Below are 25,353 nucleotides of genomic sequence, written 5' to 3'. Positions count from 1 at the left end.
ACATTACAATTACAAACGAACAAAACTTAGGCACAATATCTTAGGTGCTATTTCTTAGGCATCCTTCATAAAATTCAGTCATGCAGTTTTTTTCTCATAGGATGGAAGTGTATTTTAAGTTAAGTAGTCACATGACTAAATTTTAAAAATAATATTTTTGTCAAAAATCTTTGATTTAGCACGGCGCTTTTTTGGAAGTAAAAACAAATGGTGTTATGCAGGTCATTACCTTTTCAAAAAATAAATTAATTATTATTATCATAATAACTAATTTTGACTCACTTGGCAAAAAGCTGGTAGGTGGGTCTGTTTAATATTTTTGAGCTATGTTCATGGTCTTTGGTGGACTTTGAGCGCTTGATTTAGGTGTGATCTTGATCATAATTTTTTTATTATCTAATTTATCTCCTCTTACACAGTTAGTTCCATACTTTTACTCTAAGATCATAAACATAACAAATATGATCATTACCAATGTCACAAGGCGTAACTAAGAATTTTTTTTTTTTGGGCCAAACTTATTTTCATAGACCATATCTTAAAAAAAATATATAAAGATTTAAAAAAAAAAATCCCCAAACCTTTTTTTTGCAGAAAATGGTATTATTTTTATTATTTATTATAAAATAAAAATAGCGCTTTGGCCTTTAGGAGAATAATTTAAGAGAATAGTTTCATTGCAAACTGCCTAAGGCAGTTAAGGCAGATGAAAACAGTAAAGACGAAGATAAACAAGAGTCTTATGAACTTTATTTGAAGGCATTTTGAGCAGTTTTGAGAAGAAATTTCTATCCCATTATAAAAGTTCCTGAATCCTCTATAACTCGTACAGCAGAATTCAGGCTTCGCCTTACGGACTCGTTCCTGAAATTGAATGATGTGGGCGGACTTGAGACTTGCAAAGAGGTTTCGATAGAAGCTACCATATGGCCTAAAAAGTATCCACAATTTTTTACTAGTAAGTTCCTCCTCCACCAACCATCACTGTATTTAACTTTTGGGTTTTCTAATCTCTGCTTTTAGATAGTTTATCCGGATATTCTTAATTTCTTTTCTTTTTCTTTTTTTGATAACCGGATATTCTTAGTATCAATGCTAATAACAATGGCTGGACTTATGGTGACCACTAACGTGGATATTATATAGTTGTTTTGGAAAAAAATAATAATTTGTTCGCCTGTTTAGGGAATCGAAACTATGGAGGGCAGTATTATTACTATATGGTCCACCTGCAACAGGGAAGAACCTTCTAGCAAAGGCAATTGCAGAAGAAGCAAAATCAACTTTCTTTAGGTAATATATGTATATATTTTTACCAAAACAATACCAACGCATAAACACATAGCAGGCAATTGGATTACAATAATTGACTATAAAAGAATTATACATGGCAAGAGATATAAAAGAATTATGCATATATATATATATATATATATTTGTATGTTGTAAACGTGAAGGGATTAGAATGGTTAAACCTTTTCTTTAATTGACTTTCGTGGATGCCTTACTTGAAATAATTTTACCACTGCAAATTCTATAGTTGGTAGTCACATGATTTTGTAAACGGATGATGATAGAAATTCTTTCAGCATATAAACACTAAAACACAGAAAAAAAGAAAAAGGAAAAAAGAATGAGTTACGGTTAGTTTTGGTGGTCCTATCCAGTTGATTATGTTTTATTTCTGATTAATTATATACCATCATGGTGTTTTCTCCCATGAGGAACTTGGGAATATAGCTTACAAGTAACATGAAAAGGATTCCGAGTGGAAAGTGGAAAATTAAGAACAAATACTATTTCTAGTATTCTAAGGCCTGCATTTTAGGGATTCGTTGCTTGTCATTTGGACACTGAATAAATGGATATAGGTGGTATTGAGATATATGGAATCTGTTTTTTTCCTCTCTTTTCCTCAATGGTGTTGCCTTACGTTATTCATTTTGAGTCATCAAAAATGTTTCCATCCTAGATTCCTAAATACCTTTCATATATGTCAGTTATTGTTTCTCTACCATTTTCTGGAACAGTCCCATGACTCCCATGGCATCACATGACATGGAAGATTGATGTGCACGAAAAATGTATAAAAAAGTACTCTTATATTTGCATTTTAGTCTCACTTTTATGCTATTTTGTAACTGACTATAAGTTGTCTTTGTTTATAGATAATAAAGGATTTACATACAAACTAAGGCTAGGCCAATTTTCAAGCTAATTAAGTTGAGACCCAAGTGTGAAGCTTGAAGATGAAGTAGAGATTCTGCCCAAAGTAAACATCCAGCCCAGGCGTGAATTCAAGAGAAGACCAAAAACAAGAAAAGAATGAAAAATAAGAAGCCCAAGATTCAATTCAACGAGGATGAAGTTAATTTGCAAGGAAAGAAACTCCTAAAATCAAGCAATGGGACCTGTCAAAAAAAATAAAAGTCAGCGTTTAAAGCAAGGAATCCCTTGCATATATGTGAATTCCTTGTTCTACTTGTATTAGGATTATTGCGTAGTGTGTCAAACGGCTCTTTTCTTATATAAGTCCCTAGGTCAGTTTGTACATAAGTGACCCAGGAAAAAAAAAAAAAAAAAAAAAGAGAAGGGCTAGGGCTGTATTGTGACTATTTCTTTCTCTAATTTATTTGTTTAGTTTAATTTTTAGTATTTTATTTTTGTGTTTTATTTAAACGAACATGAGTAGTTAAATTTTCAATTAGAGTTAAGATTATCACTATTATTTATGTAATTTAATTTTTACCACAATATTTGTTCTTTAATGATTTAAATTGTTATTGTTCCATACCAATTAGCTAGGATAAGATTCTTAATATGAGTTTAATATAATCATGTTTTTCTCATGATTTTAGATTTATCTTAATTAATTGAATGTTTGGTTTATAATCGTTTGATTTTAAAATTGGATATCTTTTGTGATTTGTGTGTTAACTTATACAATTGATGATTTGATTTTATATTTGGGAAACGAAGAAGAGCATGCTTTAGATTTTTAAAATAAGGGTTTTGATAATAATATTTTCCATAATAGTAAGATTAACTTTTAGGTTATCATGCAGTGGGTTGGAAAAAATTAATGATCATGAATATATACTGATATGAATTAACAAAGTAGATTTTGAAACCTTAATTCCTTTATCTTGTTTGTTTACATCTTTTACTACGTTAATAATATATTTGATTGGATTAATTTTTTTTTTTAGTTTATTTAATTTCAAAACAACCAATTATTATTAAACTAGATTATGATTTATTTGATTAAAGTGTAATTAATTTTTCTACATTCATACAAGTTTCTCTAAATTCGATTTCGTTATTGCCAAACTATAATTCGGTATGATTCGTGTACTTACAAGTACTTATAAATTTCACAACACAGATCATATATATTCAAAAAACTCAACTATGGCTTTTCATAGTTTCTTATTTGTCAAAAGTGAGTCAAAATTAAAAAAAAATAAAAAGTTTACATTTTTTTGTTGTTGAAAAAAAGCTAGTATTATTGCTTTTTTATTAAAATAAAAAGCTAGGCAAAAAGCAAAAGGGTTGGAGAGCTTCTAACCAAACTAACACATGTCTAACCAGATACATTTAAAACACAGCATATGAATAACAAATACTTTTAACCAAAAAAAAAAAAAAACTATAATTAGAAATTGTGGGGCTAGAGAATTTGTGATCCCGACCCACTTTCCATTAGGGCCCAAGGCCCATGCCGAGAAGAGTCATTGCCGAGGACATGCAACGAAAGTCCAAATGGCCTAAAGATGCAGCCGAGGATGACCCTGTTCTCGGCATCCCAAAGCCTAGAAGGGAAGAACGACACATCATCAAAGACAGCCCCTTAAGCGCTCCTAGAAGAAAAGGCGAGTAGAATAGGACTCGGTACAATGTGGGAGTGGTTCAAGGAAAAGACGTCACCTCTGCATTAAATGTGCCAACAAATGTCCTAGCCACATTGATGGGAAAAGACCAATGAACAGTGTGGCTTCGGTTATTGCAACTAACAGAAAGTGGGAGAAGGCGGCTGATGGGACAGGCACTCAAGTAATTACCTGTCTGATCAACAGATGGAAGGTCAAGATCAACTGAGAGAGGCTATATAATGTAAGAATTCATGCACCAAAAAAAGGAGAGGACTTTGGAACCATTGGAGGAACTCTTAAACCATTGGAACCAAAAGTAAAAGGAATAATAAGAACATTAAGCTCATGGGGTGAGGTCCAATGACCGGAGCCTCTCAGGCCGTGTCAAAGAGAAAGTCTTTTCAGACAAACTTAGTTTACCCCTGTGTGACCATCATGAACATCATGACTAACAACTGTCCGGCGATCAAGGCCTAGCCTTTTAGCTCACTCTCTACAAATTTATTGTTTGGGCTTTTAACGTTCAAACCCAATAAATCAATTTGGGGTCGTTACAAATTAAGTCTTTACAATTGGCGCCGTCTGTGGGGAGGCTTGTGTATTGGCACAGGCAGCAGTTAGTCATGATAGGATCAAGCCCTTGTCAATAAGGGTCCCTTGAAAGAAATAACTTTGGCAGTGGTGCAAGCTATGCGGAAGCTCTTCCATCATTTCCAGCAGCACGCAGTTGTCGTCCTAACTCAGCTCCCACTCAAAGCTGCACTTTGAAGTGCCAGTGGCACAGGCAGTTTTAGGGGCTTCTAACATTAAGTTTATGCCCCATACACCTTTGTCAAGGGGCTAATCCTCGCGGGTCCAGTAGCCCAATTCACCGAATTCCTATAAGTTTTGGATAGAACGAAGGTCTTGTATGGTCCTCAGACTCAAACTTATGGGGAAACCAACTACTTCAAAAAATCTAAGTTTTGGATAGAACCAAGGTCTTGCATGGTCCTCGGACTCAAACCTGTGGGGAAACCAACTACTTCAAAAAATCTAAGTTTTGGACAGAACCAAGGTCTTGCATGGTCTTCGGACCAACTACTTCAAAAAATATAAGTTTTGGATAGAACCAAGGTTTTGCATAGTCCTCAGACTCAAACCTATGGAGAAACCAACTACTTCAAAAAAATCTAAGTTTTGGACAGAACCAAGGTCTTTCATGGTCCTCGGACTCAAACCTATGAAAAAACCAACTACTTCAAAAAATCTAAATTTTGGACAGAACCAAGTTCTTGCATGATCCTCAGACTCAAACTTATGGGGAAACCAACTACTTCGGACTCAAACCTATGGAGAAACCAATCACTACAAAAAAAAAAAGTGTTAGACAGAACCAAGGTCTTGCATAGTCCTCAGACTCAAACCTATGGGGAAACTAGATACTCCAAGAAAATCTAAGTACCAGACACGGCCCAACAACACGCATGGCACCTCGGATGATGCCTTTAGTTCCCTAGAAGTATGTTTAGATACAAATTCAACGCCCCATGGGTGCGGGTAAGTTAGAATTCTGGGATGTGATCCCAAATACATCATATGCACAACCATTCATACATTTTAAGACAACTAGTTCAAAAACCATGAGATTCGCAACCATAGTAAATATCGGCAAGGGCAACGAACATGTAATTTAAAGGAAAAAGGAAGAAAAGAATTTCATACATGTGGTCAAAGAATTTAATTACAAGCAAACTCTAGGGTCCTCAAAACAAAAGGGAAACTAATTAACAGTTAAACTAGAAACAAATACAAAAGTTGGCCAGGGCTTCTACTTCTTCAATTTCGTTTTGGCCACTTCCTGAGAAGGCTGAGCAGGATTAGCCTCGGGACCCTGAGAGACATCCCTTTCCTGGGAGGGCTGAGCAGGATTAGCGTCAATGCCCTCAAAGACATCAGCAAGTGGAATGGCCTGAAGGGGCTGAACCAAGAGGGCCGGCTCCTCGGCATTAGAGATCTGAGCACTAACTGCGGACTTGGCAGCTTCCTAGGACACCTCAAGAGTCAGACCTCCAGGTATTTCTGGTGCTCTATGAAGCTCTCCTCCCTTAGTCGGCTCATCCTAAGTGAGAACGACCTGAGCAGCTTCTGGCTAAGCAGCCTCCGTCTCCTATGGAGCGTTCACAGTCTCTGAGCTGGTGGAGGTGGTCTTGCAGATGGCCGAAGGATAAAACACATTCTCTGCCTTCCACAAGTCGGACGAAGCCTTCACCCCAGCTCGTTTGAGGGCCTCATTCCAAACCTGGGAACAGTATAGCCTGCATATACTAGGGATTTGAGCTTTAAGGATGGCCTGGGTTTTAGCCACCCCGCATCGTAAGCCTCCTCCTCGACCTTGTCCTTGGAAGTTTCGGCCTCAGTCTTGGCAAACTCAGCCTTTGTCTTGGCCTTCACGGCTTCGTCCCTGGCCCATTCCGCCACGCCCTTAGCATTGTCTACGTAGATCAGTTTCTTCTTTAAATCATTGATCTGCTCCTTGGCAATTTCCAATTGCTCCTCGGCAGCAAGTAGGCATCTCGTCTGTTCATTGGTCTGTTTTTGGGCACCAGTCAAACCTGCCTCAGCACTATCCCTGGCTCTGGTTGCCTCCTTTAAGTCCTCCCTGGCCTTCGCAAGGTCAGCTTTGGAATTTTTGAGGGTTCGTGCAGCCTCTATACATTTATTGCACTCAAGTTCTACAGACTTACTCTACCCCTTAGCTTCTTCCTCCAGCCTATAGGTGGCCTGGATAGCCTGCCAATTGAGACAAACACATTATGAATGAGAATCTAGGAGCAAGAATCGACGAAGTTATAGGTTTTAGGAGTCTTACCATACCCAGGTACCTCTTCACACTAAGGAAAACTTCCTGCATCCTCATGTTCTTCAACTCTTTCATATCAGTGGGAAGTAGAGCCCTTTCTAACGCATCGGCTACATAAGCACCTTCGCCGTCTCCAAGGTTCCTCATGGATGCATCTTCTAGCAATGGCTCCCCGTGGAGCATTGGGGCAGGAAGTCAAGCACTTGGCACGGATTAGGCGTCGATCCCTTTCCCCTAGCCTTGATGCCCGATCTTTAACTGTTTTTGAGCTCGCGGGGTTTCATGCCCCTCTCGAGAGGATTGAGATTTCCCCCTATCCATTGGTTCCTTACTCTTGGGATTCCTCTTTCTCTTTGGGTATGTGGGCTCAGGCCAAAGAAGCAAAGTTGATTGGGGAGGAGCAGGAAGTTTGGGGCGAGGAGATTGTGGCTGCGACTTGGAAGGAGAAAACCTATTCTGGACAGGCTAGGGCTGGGGTGGGGGAGTTGGAACACTGGATTGTGACTTTCCCGTGCACCCTTCCCCGGCTGACCTTCAATGAGGTCAAATAAGCTGGTCGGGGGCTTTCTCTTAAGACCTATCTCTGCCCGAGAGGATGTTCCCATTGACAACAGTTCTGCTTCGGACAAGTCAGGGTCACCCAGATCACCGGGAGGATCCTCGGATGGCTCAACTTGGTCAAATACCCCAAATCCCTCTTCGGACAGACCCAAATCACCTTCGTCCTTCGCTGCTTGGTGAGACGAGAAAGAGCCTGCCAACGAGATGCCTTCCGGGATAGGAGATCCTTCAGAGATAAAAAAACCGTGCTCGACTACAGTGATTTTCTGAAGCCGAGGATCGTTAGCTCTAATCACATGCTTTGGGACGGCAAATGACTTCTGGATGGGATCGTACCCTAAGATTTTGTGAGCGGCTCTGACTTGACAATCCTCGTCGTTTACAAAAATCACCGCCTGGAGAGTAGTAGTGTCCAAATCCACTCGGTTGACCAGATAAAAATGTCGGTGAAAGGCGTGTGGATCTACAAAAAAAAAGGCATGTTCATAGTTAGTAACCGAACCACACAAAATTAAGACAGCTCAAAAGATTGGCCCCCCTCCTACTCTCTACACCCCACCTAGCTCTCCCTTCACAATCGGGCAAAGAAGGCCATCGTGCCACTCCCCAGATACAATAAGAAAGTCCTTGTTCAATTCTTTGTTGGACTTGGGGAGGCACAAGATTAGTTGAACCCTATCGTCTCTCATCTTCATGTAATAGGATTTGCCCCTCAAATGTTGGAGGTTGTAGCACCAGTTTATGTCATGATGGGTTAGTCTTAATCTCACTTTTTCGTTTAAGGCATCCACACAACCCAGAATCCTAAACATATTAGCAGCGCACTGGGTGAGAGCTAATCAGAAATACCTAAGGTAACTCCTCATTACCGGCCCCATAGGGATTCTCATATCTCCCTCTATAAAGGCGAGAAGGGGAATCACCACCTCGCCCGTCCTTCTCTTAAGATGCCACTCCCCCTCCTTGCAGTACCTCAAACTCACATTAGGGGGTATCTTATAGTTGGCGATGAACTTTTTCATCGCCTCTTCGGTCTCAACCAACTTTTTTAATTTAACCATCTCTAGGAACTGCTAAACAGACTCAAGGGACAACAGGAAAAGGAGAGGAACAAGAGAAAAATAAACCTGGAAGAGAAAAAGCACGAGTTAGTGAGAGCAGAAAACTTACAGAAAGGAGGAAAGGTTCCTCGAACAGGCTTTTTATGCTGGAGATAGACTTGAATTTGGATAAAAGTTTGACTGAACCTAGGTTATGTACACTAGAACTCTTAAGTACGAAAATGAAGAGACAAATCAGTTCTAAAAATTATTTATACCTCCCATCAAAAGTAACTGCGCGAATTTTCCTACCTATAAAGGTAAGGAAATCTCCACCGTTAGATTACCATCGCGCCGTTGAACGTGGGAAACACAGAGTTGTCCGCATTTAATGAAGACACGTTTCACTTACCAAGGCTCCAAGAACTTGTCTCAAGCAGACGAAGAGTCTCTGGAACTGATAGATGACAAGGATTGACAAGCTATGTCAGAGGCTTGATGTCATCAAAACCCTCCTCTCCGTCTGAGGATCCGGACAGCAGGATTTTGAGGGGCTATTGTGGGGCCAGAGAATTTGTGATCCCGACCTGCTTTCCATTAGAGCCCAAAATCCGCGCCGAGGAGAGCCGTTGCCGAGGACATGTAGCGAAAGTCCAAATGGCCTAGAGATGCAGTCGAGGATGACCTTGTCCTCAGCATCCCAAGGCCTAGAAGGGAAGAACAACATGTCATCAAAGGCAGCCCCCAAAGCGCTCCCAAAAGAAAAGGCGAGTAGAATAGGACTTGGTACAGTGTGGGAGCGGTTCAAGGAAAAGACATCACCTCCGCATTAAATGTGCTAACAAACGTCCTAGCCACATTGATGGGAAAAGACTCATGAACAGTGTGGCTTCAGTTATTGCAACTAATAGAAAGTGGGAGTTACTTGCCTGATCAACAGATGGAAGGTCAGGATCAACTGAGAGAGGCTATATAATGTAAGAATTCATGCGCCAAAAAAAGGAGAGGACTTTGGAACCATTGGAGGAACTCTTGAACCATTGGAACCGAAAGTAAAAGGAATAATAAGAACATTAAGCTCATGGGACGGGGTCCAATGACTGGAGCCTCTCAGGCCGTGTCAGAGAGAAAGTCTTTTCGGACAAACTTAGTTCACCCCTATGCGATCATCATGAATATCATGACTAACAACTGTCCGGCGACCAAGGCCTAGCCTTTTAGCCCACTCTCTACAAATTTATTGTTTGGGTCTTTAACGTTCAAACCTAACAAATCAATTTAGGGTCGTTACAAATTGAGTCCTTACAGAAACACAATAGCGAGAAACTATAGAAATAATAATACGTGCCTCTACATTTTTAGCCCTTAACCGTAAAGCCCATACTCATTTGTAAATTTCTCATACACTTTTAGGTAGCTGGATCTGCAAGTCATCAATTCCCAGAGACATGAACATGAAAATTTAAAGTAAGACATAGGGGTCTAAAAAATACTACTACAAAAGAACTTGAAAATAATAAAGAATCCGACAATGTTAATGGAAGAGAAAATCAACACCAAACATTTTTTTGAGAAAGAATCAACACCAAACATGAATCAATGCAATTGAATGAGACATGCTTTTTTCTTTTTCTTTTTAATAAAGTATACTAATCCCTCCTCTCTTTTGCGTATTTCTTCAATCCTATTTTCCATAAATTAACTAACGCTAAACTCTATTTGCTTCAATAGAAAATTTTGTATAAAAATAGTTTTTTGTGTTTTTCAATGTTTGGTAACTTCATAAAAAATAAGTCAAAGGAAAACTATCTTTGGTTAACCCCTCCCCTCTTTTGTGTTTATCTTCAATCCTATTTTTCATAAATTAACTAATGCTACGCTTTGTTTGTTTCGATAAAAAATCTTGTGCGAAGATAATTTTTTGTGTTTTTCAATATTTGGTAATATTAAAAAAAATAAGTTAAAGGAAAATTATCTTTTGTTAATAAAAAAAGTATGGCTTATTTTTAGATATTATTTTCCATTAAATTAAATGATTGTTTTTCAACTTATTTAAGTTTACTACAAAACATAGGAAAATTAGATAATTTTATAAAAAAAAACTAGTATTTAACCTGCGCAATGTGCAAGAACATTTTACATATTTTAAATTCAATCAACTTCACATAAAAATACATTAAAATTCATCAGGTAATTATACACATCCATTCGTTTGTCCTTATTGTAATCAATTTTTTATGCATTTTATTATTAATGCATTTTTCTAATAAAATAGTGACGCAAAATTAGTGCCTTTGGTATAATTGCAATATAATTTAAATATAAATTAGCATTATTTTGAGCATCAAATAAATTATAAATTATTTAAAATTGCATATAAAAATATTTAAGCAAGATATTACGAAGAAATTGATAGATCATAGATCAATGTAACAACTCTTGAAATTTTTACATTAAAAATTATATAAAAATTCACTACAATAGAGACATTGTAAAAAATCATTTACAATTTATTGAGGCAATAGTTGAGAAGTAAATGGAGCAATGTCTTTCAATTTTGTTTTTCAACAACATCTAACATTAACCTATTTTCAAAATATAACACATTAACTAAAAAAAAAAAACCTTACATGTAGAAATAAAACCTAAATCCAAATTCAAATGTCCAAATCATATCATCTAAACACACCATAAGTGTATTGTTTTACAAAATAATTTAGAAAAAAGTAATATTAAAAACTTTTTAAAAATAATTTATTAATTATTTTTCTAACAGGACACATTAACCGTGCTCGTACTAAGATATAATCTATATATATATATATATATATATAAAACCGAAGCTTTTGAAGCTTTCACATTTTTCCACATTAGCATTATTTAAAAAAATTAAAACTATTAAAAAAATAAAAAAATAAAACTATTAAAAAAATAACCCTAAACAACATAACTATTTCTAACCCAATAACTATTTCTCCCCAAAACAAACCCGATAAAACCTATGTCTCAGTCTCTGTCTCTCCTTCAAACGCAAACTCAGCCAACAAACACTACAAGACCCATACACAAGAACCCAAAAACGGAAAAGCTAGACGCAGATCTTTCTTTCTTCCCCTGTGACGGTAAGCGAATTCAACTAAGCCACAAACGCTTCGCCTCACAACCAACCTAACATCAGACTGCTGGAGCGGTTGCAGGTAAAATCTTTTCTATTAATTTTGGGTGTTCAATAGGATTTAGGTTCGGCTATTTTGTTTGGTTTTGATTTAAGAAATTGGTTCAGATTTTGTTTTGATTTAGAATTGGTTTTTATCAATACTGGAAACCCTAATATAGGTCAGGTAAAATCTTTTGTGGGTGTTTAATAGGATTTAGGTTCGGCTATTTTGTTTGGTTTTGCTTTAAGAAACTGGTTCAGATTTTGTTTTGATTTAGAATTGGTTTTTATATCAGTTAAGAGGTAAATCAATGATGGTGGAATTACAACTAATGTCTCTCTCTGTTGTTCCCCCCACTCCTCTTCTGACTGTGGCTCTACTACCCCAATCAGTAAGTTTTTCTCTTTCTCTTGGCAAACACTGTAGATCCACCCTCTCCAACACACCATAATCTCCGATTCTCACCATATGAAAGGGCAAGCTGAATTATCTTTTCTCTCTATTCTTGCTGAATAAAACTTTTCATTAACACATAAGGAAATTAATACAGAATAGCGAATTAAATCCATCTAGCTCTTCTAGCAACACAATAATAAATAAATATAAAAATCCATCTTACTCCATGTGTTAGAGAAAAAGAGCCCTTTTATGAATGTCTACAGTGATAGAGGCATTTTTCCAGCATGCTAGCTTGAGTAGGATTGAACTTGAGGATGGCAGATATAATAGCTGAAGTGTCCCTTTCAAAATGACATTAACCCAAGAGACCAGGCTAGGTGAACTGCAAGAATGGTGGCTTTAGCTTCACCAGCAATAGGTTTGGCACAAAGTTTTCACATTATTGGACCCGGCCCAAAACTCACCAGCAATAAGTATGCATATGGTATGTCCTAATAATTTTACTTCTATTATGTAATATGTTGAAGAAGGATTCTGTAGATGCAGTTAATGCAGAAACTGATGTTGCTGTTGAAGAGCTATAAGCAGGGTGCTGTGCTACACGTAGTTCAATGTTAGGTAGATATGCTGCAAGTAGTTTAGTCTATTAAGTGAGCATGTGATGTGCACGTGACTTTGAAGTTAGTTAGTTATCTTTTAGTTAGTTGGTTAAGTACTCTGTTGATGTATATAATCAGATGATAGTGACCAATAATATTCAGATAAGCATTTTGCATCATTCTATTTTCCTAATTCCAAATCCTAATAAAATACATATGGAAAAAATAAACTTATGGATTAAGTTTTGGGTTTGTGTTAAATGAGTTACTATAACTTAACAATGTATTCTTTGGTTTGCATTTTATGTTAGCTTTTGTTCATGAACTTCATGATCTCTAACAATTTCTCTTTCCAATTTCTGGGGATTGAGGTGAAATCAATGGGATTTGGGAAGTGGGTCTGTTTAATTTCCTGGATTTCTGTTGAGATTTGTTGCTGAGGATTTTTGTCTTTTGGGTATTTCTTTTGTTTTGATTTTGATTTGGAGAGACTTGGAATGGTGCATTGGTTGTTTGGCACTGCATGTGTTTGTGTCATTAATCTATTTGCTATGTATTGGACAACTTCTTATAAGTTGTTTGAAGTGCACGAATTTCAGCTGTACCATTTCATGATGCATTATGATCATTTACATTTCATTTGATTTTTTATCACATAGAGGAAAAACTTTTTACTATAATTAATCTCTAATTTGTTTTAATTGGAACTCTTACAATACAAATATGTAAGTAAGTACATATATGTAATTGCAGGTACAAAGCTACAGCCATGCTTAGCATGCCATCAACCTCATTGAAATTTATGTTGCATAAAGGATATAAGAAAGTTGTATTGTTTTCACCTTGCAATGGCAAAGACAAGATTTATCAAAATAAGTACAGCCTCCAAAGTTTTATTCAGCAAAAATATAATGTATTTTGATTGGTTTATCATGTCAGGTAATTCTCCCAATTCTTTTCAAATTTGTTTTCCTAAATTATATCTGTTTTCTCTCTATTTGTTTGTAAACTCCACCATTGAATCTCTGTACACCCCTATTTTTTCCTCTCTTTTTTCCATATGGATTTTTCTTTTATTTCGTTTGGTTCCCTATTGCTTGATTATTTTTCAAGTTTTTTTTTGTTTGATGGGTTTCCTTTGGTTTTGGAGGATTGCAAGGAACACAACCTAGAAGGTTTTAATTCTTCTACTATTCCGTTTTGTTCCTTTTTCTACTATTAAATCAAAAAATCGGAACAAAATTCTCCATTGTTCTATGGTTCATCATTTTAAGTTGTACTATGTTTTTTTTTTTTTTTAATTTAATTTTTTTAATGAAAAAGTTGTACTATGTTGATAAAACAAAGTTTAGAAATTTAGTACTTTTATTGTTAATTGCTTCTTCGATGAGATGTAATTGTTCTCAACTCTATAGGATTCTCTTCTTTTTTTTTTTTTTTTTTTTTTTTTTGGTTATGGTTTTTTTCCCTAGCCTGTGTTTATATTAAACATGTTGATGAAAGGGTGATTATTTACATTTAAAGTTTTTTTTTTTAATGAGAATCACAAAGACATCTAAAACTGAAAAAGAAAGTTTAAACTCCTAGAGTTTAATATATAGATTGCTTAAGTTGAATTTTATGCCCTAAGACTTTGGGGTTACACATCAATTTTTTCATCTTTGTTGAAAATATGAGTTGGATCATATTTTGTTCCTGAACCTATTACTGTTTTAGAATCCAAATTTTGGATTGGAATCATGCTTTTCTATATTACTTGCAATTAATTTTTATTAGTAGAAGTAGTTAAAAATGACATCAATTAAGGAAGTGATAGAAAATATTACTTTGAATAGAATATAATGGAAGAAATGAATATATGTATCTGACTCTAGTTTATTTGTTGAAAATCCATAATCAACCCCAAAAAATTGCTTTTTTTATTGTTTTTACTCTTGTATACATCCCATGCACTATGTTCTATTATTTGTGATTTTAATCAAATCTATTAATTAATTAAAAAAAGAGGAATTATTAACATACAATTAATAGAGGAGAAAATGACAAACCATTTTGTTAGGTTCTAAAGACTTAGGTATTTATGTATTTAGAACTCTAATGTATATTGTTGGCAAACCATGATCAAAACAATGTGTTTAGAAGTGTTTTAGTCTTGCTCAAAGTTGTGTATTTATGTAAAGTTGGAATTGAGCTAATGCAGAAAAGATTTATGCATTTCGGCCTGGCTTGATCGATCGAAGCTTAGGCTCGATCGATCGAAGCTCGGGTAGAATGTTTTTTTCTGTAGATTTCCAACTCAGCCCTAATTGTTTAAAACATTTTAGGGTTTTCTAATTTGTCCTAAGTATAAAAAGCAAACCCTAGCCACGTTTTAGTGTTGCTCATATTGCGGTTTATGTAAATCTCTTGTAAGATCTAGAGGAGCTTTCCTGTACACAAACTTAGGGTTTTCAAGGAGGAGATATTATCTATACCTTGATGATCAACTCAGTTGCTGCCATTGAAGCTTAAAGAAAACACAAGCGGGTGTGCTTGTATCTGGTGGTGAATCCAAGAAAGAAGGCGTCCGTGGATTCGGAGTTTGCACGTGATCGTGTCAGTAAGTTCTACTGGTTGGTAGCAATAAGAAGTTAAGCGTGAGGGCTTGTAAGTCTTATTGTATGAACTTCAATTCTTTCAAGATAGTGGATTCAAGTTTACCTTGAGGATAGCTAGGCCAAATCCTCCCCATGTTTTTACCGGTTTGGTTTCCTGGATGATCATATCTTGTGTTATTTATCTTTCCGCTGTTTTGCATGATATGATCTTTGTGATTGTGATAACCTAGATTTGTTAAATTGGACTAAGTAACAACTTGGCTAATTACCTAGGTTAAATCAATTGTGTTTTAAAGGGTCTAAAAACCAACAAGTGGTATCAGAGCGGGTTGCTCTCTTGTTGTTGATCTTTTGATCACTAAGCTGATCCTTGACCCCTGTTATCATGGAACACGGACACTCTCTGATTATTCCTCCACACTTTGATGGGAATAATTATGCTTATTGGAAAGTAAGGATGAAAGTATTCCTAAAATCGATTGATGAGAGAGTCTGAAACTCCGTTGAATACATATGGGAGAAGCCCACTACTCCTGTTAGTGAGTGGGAAACTTCTCAAAAAGAAGCGGCTGCGTTCAATAGCAAGGCTATGAATGCTATCTTTAACGCTGTTTCTATGGAGAAATTTAAGAGAATCTCTAATGTTGAGATTGCTCACACTGCTTGAAATATCCTCCAGACTGTGCATGAAGGCACAAAGGCTGTCAGAATCAATAAATTGTAGCAATTAACTTCTAAATTTGAAAGTATTAGGATGTCTGATGATGAATCTTTCGATGAATTCTATGCTAAATTAAATGATATTGTTAATTCTGCTTTTAACTTGGGTGAAATCTATGATCAACCTAAAATTGTTAGAAAGATTTTTAGATCTTTAACTGAAGACTTTAGACCCAAGGTGACTGTCATTACTAAAAGTAAGGATGTGGACTCCATCCTTGTTGATGAACTTGTAGGGTCTCTTCAATCTTATGAGTTGGATCTACCCAAAACTACCAAATCCAAATCAATGGCTCTTAAGTCAGTTGATGGTGTTGAAGGTGGTGGATTTGATGATGAGCTCTTTGCTACAAAAATTACTTACCTTGCCAAGAGCTTTAGAAACTTTCTCAGGAATAGTAACAGAAAGGCAAGAGGCACGAACACTACTGAATCTAGAAACTTTAGGAAGCATGATCCCACTAAGGTTAACAATAATGATAAACCTAGAGAAAAAGTAGATCAATCTTCTAATAATTCTTTGGGTTCTCAGTGTTTTGGATGTCAAGGGTATGGTCACATGAAATCTGAATGTCCTACCTATTTGAAGTCAAAGGGTAAGGCTATAGCTGTAACCCTTAGTGATGGTGAAGTTTCTGATAATGAGTCTGATTGTGATGAGGATGGAAACTTCATTGCTTTCACTGCTACTACTGTAGTCAATGAGAGCATATCTGTTAAAGAGAGCCCTTCTGATGGGGAACTCTCTGAAGATGCAGATCTTCAAGAGGCCTATAATAAACTTTGCAAAGTGGCTGCAAAGGATGCTATGAATGTTGAACTTGGCCTGAAGAAAATTGAATCTCTTGAGCTTGATAAGAAGAATTTGCTTGTAAAACTGTTTGATGCTAATGAACTTTTGAACAATGTGAAAACTGAGAATATGCTTTTGCTTGATAAAGTTAAATCTTTGGAACTTGATTTATCTGTTGCTAGATCTGCTAGTTCTAAATTTGATCAAATGTTGAGTGTTCAAAAGTCTCCTTCTGACAAATCTGGATTAGGTTATGTTGAAAACATCTCTGTGTCTGCTCCACATTCCACAAATTTTGTTCATTCATCTTCTTCTGAACCTTCTGTGAGTGAGACTGTGAGTGAAATTGTCAAACTCCCTGTGAGTGAGGTTTTCAAACCCATAGAAGTTTCATCATCTAGGAAGATTAGGGTTGATCTGAAAGAGTCTAAGTCTAAGAAGCTTACCCTATCTAAGGACAAGACACATGATAAGTCTGCATGGGTTTGTCACTTTTGTGGAAAGTCTGGACACATACGTCCAAACTGTTACAAGCTGCAAGCTGCAAAGAGAGCAAACAAATCAAAGGTACCTGTGCCTCAAGCACAAGATCCTATGGTACTTATTGGTGAATTGGTAAAGGCTTTAAACCTTTATTCCAATCCTAGATTTGGAAATCATTCTCATGTGAATAAGAACTCCAATGCTCATGGTGCATCTAAAAGGTTTTGGATGCAAAAGACTCGAACTAACTGAGTTTTTCTGATATGGTCCTTGTGCTTCATTGCTCTACCGTTTGTGACCATTGTTCTTTGGTTTTGTTTTGTTTTTTTTTTTTTTTTTTTTTCTTTGTGTGTGTTTTTGTTTTCTAGGATTTGCATTGCATAACATTCATGCATTTCATTCTAGGTGTTTTTTTTTTTTTTTTTTTTTAAAGGAAGAAAAAGGAAGCAAAGTGTTTTTTGTACTATTCTTCTTGGTTTTTTAGAACAAAGTTGGTCAATTTATTTTCACATAAAATGTCGTTTGTACTTTGCTTAACTTTGATGAGCTTGCTTATTGCACTTTACCAGTTGAAACTTTGTAGTGCATGTCGTGTGGGAAAGATGTTTATGGTTTTTGATTACTCTGTCTTGATCTTGAAGTCACATGTTTTTGACTATTGGACTTGATCTTTTGAGAAAGGCATAAATAACCATCTCACCACTGTTCACTAGCCAATCATGAACATCTTAGTGCATATCATAAGATTTTGTACTCAAGAAAATGTAACACATGCACAAAAAGAACATAAGGTGAAGCCTCGGTTTAAATTGCTTAATACTTAAAATTGGTGTGTACTATTAGGCTTGATGCCAAAATCACATGACTTGAAATTGGTGTGTATATTATGAGGCATAAATTCAAGAAACTTACATGATTGCAAGCTTATGATTTAGAAGATGTGGGAGTTATATGATGTAACTCTTTAGGTGATAGTCTCTTTTAAATTCTTTGTGATGAATTTTGTAGACTTTGTGATTGATTGTTATTCACATATCACCTCACATGTATCTCAAGCTTTTGCTAGTTGCACACACTACACAAGTTTCTCTTTGCTAAACATTGTACATGTTATTGTGTGTGTTTATGGTCTGACCAACCAAGTTTTGCAAATACTTTGAATTTTGTGCAAAAGTAACTTGATGCTCGAAAATTTTATGGAGAATGCAAGAAATTTTAATTTTGGGAATTTTGGGCTTAAATTTTTGTTGTTGAAAATCACATCATCACATACTCATGCATTTTGTTCTTCAATGTTAATGCTTTGAGTTGTTTCTGAATCGTTTTCAAAAACTGTGTTTTTCCTCAATTTTAGTGAGCCTCTATCCATTTCGATTGATCCATTCAAATTTTCGATCGATCGAAATTTTTAAAAAATTGTTTTGTTAAGTCTCTGTTTGTTTCGATCGATCGGAGCAGTTTTTCGATTGATCGAAACTCGTGAATCAAGTTTTTTTAAAACTCATATTGGACTTTTCCAAACTTACTTTTTCAAACTTTCCTCTCTCTCCGACTTGGCAAGGCTCCACTAAGGATTTTTTGTCGTTTTCGATCAAATATTTTGCAAGGTTTTTGTCTCCCAAGGCCGGTAAGACCTTTATACCCTTCCTTTTGCATTTATTTTCATTTTTTCATGCATAAACTCATGCATTTTAAGGGAATTTTTGAAACTTTTTCCTATTGGGATTTTTGTTGAATCAATCAATTTTTTTTGAAATTGATCATTGGGTTTTACTCTTATATGGTTATATTCATGATATATGTTGGTAATTTTGATCAATTTGGGGCTTTGTGAAAAATTGAAAATTCTAGGGCTTGTAATTAACCCGAATTGGGGATTTTGTTCAAATTTGGTTAAATTGATGAAATTGGCTTCTTCAATTGATGTAATTGGTCATTATTTTCTGAAATCTATCTTGTATGATGATCAATTAGTCAATATCTTTCAAATTGATCAAGTAGTTTTTCAAAATGTTGGGGTTTTTGTGTTAAAAACTCTATGCTCAAGCCAATTTTGTGGATTTGAACTTATTTGAACTTAATTGCACTGCATTAGGACATGCATCATGCCATTTATATTGTTCATGCATCATATAGATTTTGTTCTATATTTTTTTTTTCTTGTGCTAACTTGCAATATGCCCTTGGTATTTTTTTGTGTTTTTGTTCCTTTGCTTTGTGTTTTGGTCCTTATCCTAGCACCATGCCTAGGAAAACTAGAGCCTAGGACCCCTTCCACTTCCTCTGAGTCTCCCTCTAGGAGTGAGGTGTTTAGGAATGATAGAAGCAAAGAAGCCTTTGAGACTTTGAACAGTAAGCGTAAGATTGGGGCTGAGCGTGCTGTGATTTTAGATGAGATTGATCCGATCATTAGGGCTAACTTTAAGTCTAGAGGTTGGTTGCCTCTCTTAGAGATAGATCATCCACCCCCAACCGCCTTGATTAGAGAGTTCTTCTTGAACCTCTCTTGTCACATCTATGATTCCAACACCCTTGTTAGGAGTTGGATACGAGGTGTTGAGTTCACCATTACCCCTCGGGTAGTGGCTAAGGCTCTTAGGGTTCCGGTTGTTCGGGAGCCTGACTATCCCTATGATGAGTCTCCTTCCTTAGATGTTGTCATGTCCTACATCACTGGGTCATCTATCCAGTGGGGTTCTGATCCTCGGATCATGTCCGTTGAGCTTACCGAGACTACCTATCTCTTCTTTAGGATAGCGTGTCATTTGTTATGGCCTATTTCTCTTTTCCACACCATTCCTCTAGAGCGATGTGTGTTTTTGTATGCGTTCGTTTCCGGTGTGTCTACCAATTTCCCTCATCTGTTCCTTTGTTCTTTGAATGAGGTTCATAGGATTTCTGCCGTTGGGCATGCACTTATTCATCCTATTTTCATTCATAGGATTTTGCTATTTTTGGGTCTAGATGGTTTCCCTTCTGGTGAGCCTGTTCATGTCGTTGCTCCCATAGGTGCCACCTTTCTTAGACAGAGGGCTACTTACTTGAGAGTTGCTCCTTCGTGTCCTAGAGGTGTGTCATCTGGTGTTGTTCTCCCTCCTCCCTCTTCTACAGGTACTGATGCTGCTGAGATGTCGGGTGCTGCTGCTGCTAATGCTGATGTTCCTCCACCGACTACTTCGGATGATTCAGACATTCGACGTACGTTGGATCATGTCTTGACCGTTCAGGCGGCTTATGGACAGATTTTGGTAGACGTGCTCGATGAGATCCGTGCCTTGCGTGCGGAGTTGGCGCAGTTTAGACGCTCTTCCACACCACCTCCCTTTTGATGATGGTTTTTGTTTGCCCTTTGGCATTCCGTCACAAAAAGGGAGAGTACATTGGAGAGTTTTTGTTTTTAGGGGGAGAGTATTTTGTGGTTGGAGTTTGTGGAGTTTAGATTGTATCTAGGTGCTTCACATTGTATTTTATCTTTTTTAGCTCTTGCCATGTTTTTAATGGGATATTCATGTTAGGGGGAGTATGTTTCTTGTTTCAAACTGTTATTCATTGATATTTATGAGTTATTCATTGATACATGTCTTTATTGTGTGTTATTTAAAATCAAGAATTTAATTTGTTTACTTGTATTTTTTTCCACACATGTGGTTATGCATTTTGTTTAGTGTTTCAGGAAATATACAGGTTGATTCAATTGAGCTATTGTCTACACTTGCAACTAATGGATAGCAGTTAGGATTGAATTTGTTTTATAAGCATTATTTGTGTAAAGGGCTTTTTATTTTGTAAACTTTGAGTTTCTAGTTGTGTTTTGTCACGGATTGCCAAAGAGGAAGTTTGTTAGGTTCTAAAGACTTAGGTATTTATGTATTTAGAACTCTAATGTATATTGTTGGCAAACCATGATCAAAACAATGTGTTTAGAAGTATTTTAGTCTTGTTCAAAGTTGTGTATTTATGTAAAGTTGGAATCGAGCTAATGTAGAAAAGATTTATGCATTTCGGCCTGGCTCGATCGATCGAAGCTCGGGTAGAATGTTTTTTTTTCTGCAGATTTCCAACTCAGCCCTAGTTGTTTAAAACATTTTAGGGTTTTCTAATTTGTCTTAAGTATAAAAGGCAAACCCTAGCCACATTTTAGTGTTGCTCATATTGCGGTTTGTGTAAATCTCTTATGAGATCTAGAGGAGCTTTCCTTTACACGAACTTAGGGTTTTCAAGGAGGAGATATTATCTACACCTTGATGATCAACTCGGTTGTTGCCATTGAAGTTTAAAGAAAACACAAGCGGGTGTGCTTGTATCTGGTGGTGAATCCAAGAAAGAAGGCGTCCGTGAATTCGGAGTTTGCACGTGGTCGTGTCAGTAAGTTCTACTGGTTGGTAACAATAAGAAATCGAGTGTGGGAGCTTGTAAGTCTTATTGTATGAACTTTGATTCTTTCAAAATAGTGGATTCAAGTTTACCTTGAGGATAGCTAGGTCAAATCCTCCCCAGGTTTTTACCGGTTTAGTTTCCTGGGTGATCATATCTTGTATTATTTATTTTTCTGCTGTTTTGCATGATATAATCTTTGTAATTGTGATAACCTAGATTTGTTAAATTGGACTAAGTAACAACTTGGCTAATTACTTAGGTTAAATCAATTGTGTTTTAAGGGGTCTAAAAACTAACACATTTCCTTGTAGCCTTGTTTGCCTTAAAATGGCTGGCTAGTTTGCAATGCAGTTCATAATAACTTTATGTTTTATTAGATAGTTAATCCATAGCATTATCTTGCATTGTTTCCTTCCACTTATCTACATGTAATATTGAAATAGAAATTTTCTTTAATACATTTCAGGCTGTATCCAACGATGCGAAAAATGTTCTGGTTCTTGCAGCCACAAATACTCCTTATCATTTGGATGTGGTGAGAAAAAAAATACCACCCTTCTAACCTACGGCCATGTATTGAAAATATTTTATGGTCTACAATGCTTTAGGTTTGAGGCTAATGCTAAGTTTATTATCGTAGGCCATTAGGAGGCGTTTTGATAAGCGAATCTATATCCCTCTCCCAACTCAGGATGCAAGGGAACAAATGTTTAGGGTACTTCAGTTTCGTAATGCCATGCATTTGGAAAATCAAAGCAATGTAGTTATAAACCCATTGTGATTAATGCTTTTGTCGTTTATCTTGTCTTGTTTAATATCCTCTAGGTTTTTTTATTTGAGCAGTGGCATATTGGGAAAACTCCTCATAACCTTAGTACAGAGGATTTTCAGGATTTAGCAAGCAAAACAGATGGTTTCTCTGTTTCAGATATATCCATTTGCGTAAGTATCAATTTATCGTTAGGTGTCAGCATTTCCTCAAAGTGATTATATGGCTGAAAACTGGTAGTTACTTGTAGGTTAAAGATGCACTATATCAGCCTGTTCGTGCAACTCTTGATGCTGAATTCTTCAGAGAATATTCTCCAGGCATGTGGGTCCCTTGCGAAGGTACTCACCCAGAAGCTGAGAAGTATACCTTCGAGCTCGAGGAACTTAAAGCAAAAGTCGAACCTTTAAAGGTATGGATTAGCTAGGAAACTGATGTTCAACACATGAAATCATTCTAATAAATCATGTTTATGGCTGAGTATTAGTAACTAATAAATAAATTTCTTGAAAATATGTAGATTGTCCTGACTTTAGTAGTTAGTTAATTTATGGAAAATAAGATTGAAGAAAAACGCAAAAGAGGGAAGGGGATTAGTGTACTGGAAAGCAAAAGAAAAAAGAGCATGTCTCATTCAATTGCATTGATTCATGTTTGGTGTTGATTTTCTCTTCCATTAATATAGGCGGATTCTTTCTTCTTCTTTTTTTCAAGTTCGGTATTTGTGGTAGTATTTTTGTAGACCCCTCTGTTCACTTTGAATTTTCATATTCGTGTGTCTGGGAATTGATGACTTGCAGATCCAGCTACCACCCAACACAAAAGTAGATTTTGACATTGTGCTTAAGAAACAAAAGCCAACTGTAAGTAAAGCTGAAATTGAAGCGTGTGAGAAATTCACCGAGGAGTTTGAGATTGACGGTTAAGGGCAAAAAATGTAGAGGCAGATATTATTATTTCTGAAGTTTCTTCCTATGCTAAAAGTATTTGTTAACCATATGCTAGTGTTTTGTGAATTTATCTGGGTTAGACATTTGTCAGTATGGTTAGAAGCTTTCTAGCCCCCCAAAAAAAGGCAATAAACTAGCTTGTCCAACTTTTTATTTTAATAAAAAAGCAATAAACTAGCTTCTTCTTTTTTCTTTTTCTTTTTTTCAAAAAAAGTGTTAACTTTTTTATGTATTTGAACTTTTTCTGACTTTTGACAAATAAGAAACTATATATGGGATGACATAGTTAAGTGTTGTGAATATGATCTGCCATGTCATGTGATGCCATGGGATTGTTCCAGAAAATGTTAGAGAAATGAGTCATTGGATTATAGGTAGTCTATAAATACAGAATTGAAAAAGTAGTTAGGAATTTAGGGTAGACACGTTTTTGAAAGCTTAAGTATCTGTTTGGAAACAGCTTATTTAGGTTTTTGTTAAAAATGTGCTAAAGTATAATTTTACCTTGAAAAAGTGTGAAAAATGATGTTTTAAAAAATTGTACATAAAAACTAAAAGCTAAAACTTAAGCTTATAGACTAATGCCAAACAGACACTTTAGTGAGAGAACAATTGCTCTTTTTTTTTTTTTTTTTTAACTAGTCGCTAACCCGTGCGATGCACGGAAAAACTATTAATTTTGAAAAAAAAATCCAATAATGAGTAAATAAACATTCTAAAAAAAAATTGAAATTAATCAAACAAATAATTAATCAACCAAGAATATAGTTTTTAATAAGAAAACAAAAAATCACATGAACCTAAATAAAAAGCATTTAAAGTGAAGAATTAAGATCAACTTACTAAGACGCAAATACCAAAAAGCCCAAGACTTAAAACTTCAAAATTTATAGAATCCCCAAATTCTACTTCAGAACCAAACCAAATTCAACAAATTTATATATAACATACCAAATAAAAATGTATCATTCCCTAAGCTAGAAGACATAGGTTGCATCTTTGATTTTTTTTCCAAAAAAAGAGAGATGTTTTATCGGCCATGTACAATATAAAAATATAATTAGTAGAGATTTCAACCCAAAAACCAAACCCACAATTACCAACATGAGTCTAACATACCAAATAAAAATTTATCATTCCCTAGGCTAGAAGACATAGGTTGCATATTTGATTTTTCTCCAAAAAATAGACATGCTTTATTTTCCATGTACAATATAAAAAAATAATTAGTAGAAATTTCAACCCAAAAACCAAACCCACGATTATCAACGTGAGTCTCTTTTTTTTCAACTTTAGTCTTTTTTTTTTTTTTTTTTGAGTCCTATCATAAATTTTGTTTTTATATAGATTATTAATGTTCGAGTTTAAGTTTAAGTTGGATTTGTTAGAGAGATAGAGTTTCACTCCTTGTTAAGTTTTTTATTAAACAAAATAATTTTATTTAAAAAAAAATGATAATGATGAGTTTGAGTTTAAGTTGAACTTATTAGAGAGATAGAGTTTCACTCCTAGTTAAGTTTGAATTAAAAATAATAATTTTATTTAAATATTATGCTGACGTGAAAAATAAGTTTTGATTAAACAAAAATAATTTTATTTAAAAAATAATAATAATGACGACTTCGAGTTTAAGTTGGACTTGATCAAGTTTCACTCCTAGTTAAGTTTGAACTAAAAATAATAATTTTATTTAATATTGTGCTGACATGGAAAATTGTGAGAGTTTCATAGGTTTCGGTTTTATATATATAAAAAAATGATAATGATGAATTTGAGTTTAAGTTAGACTTATTAGATAAATAGAGTTTCACTTCTAGTTAAGTTTGAACTAAAAAAATCATTTTATTTAAATATTGTGCTAACGTGGAAAATGAGTTTTGATTAAACAAAAATAATTTTATTTAAAAAAAAATGATAATGATGAGTTTGAGTTTAAGTTGGATTTATTAGAAAGATAGAGTTTCACTTCTAGTTAAGTTTGAACTAAAAAAAAAATAATTTCATTTAAATACTGTGCTGACGTGAAAAATTGTGAGAGCTTCATAGATTTCGGTTTTATATATATATAAAAATGATAATGACGAGTTTAAGTTTAAGTTAGACTTATTAGATAAATAGAGTTTCACTCCTAGTTAAGTTTGAACCAAAAAACAAAATTTATTTAAATAAAATAATAATTTTGTTTAAATATTA

The 25,353-nt window shown here is 35.3% G+C and overlaps 1 pseudogene; it reads left to right on the top strand.

Annotated features, from left to right (window-relative positions):
- The window catches only part of LOC126720519 (protein SUPPRESSOR OF K(+) TRANSPORT GROWTH DEFECT 1-like), a 94,852-nt pseudogene extending 71,716 nt beyond the window's left edge, over positions 1-23,136 (top strand).
- Positions 23,137-25,353: the final 2,217 nt, after the last annotated feature.

The sequence above is a fragment of the Quercus robur genome, chromosome 4 (genome assembly GCF_932294415.1).
Source record: "Quercus robur chromosome 4, dhQueRobu3.1, whole genome shotgun sequence".
Classification (NCBI taxonomy): domain Eukaryota; kingdom Viridiplantae; phylum Streptophyta; class Magnoliopsida; order Fagales; family Fagaceae; genus Quercus; species Quercus robur.
This window is presented reverse-complemented; position numbering and strand designations above follow the sequence as displayed.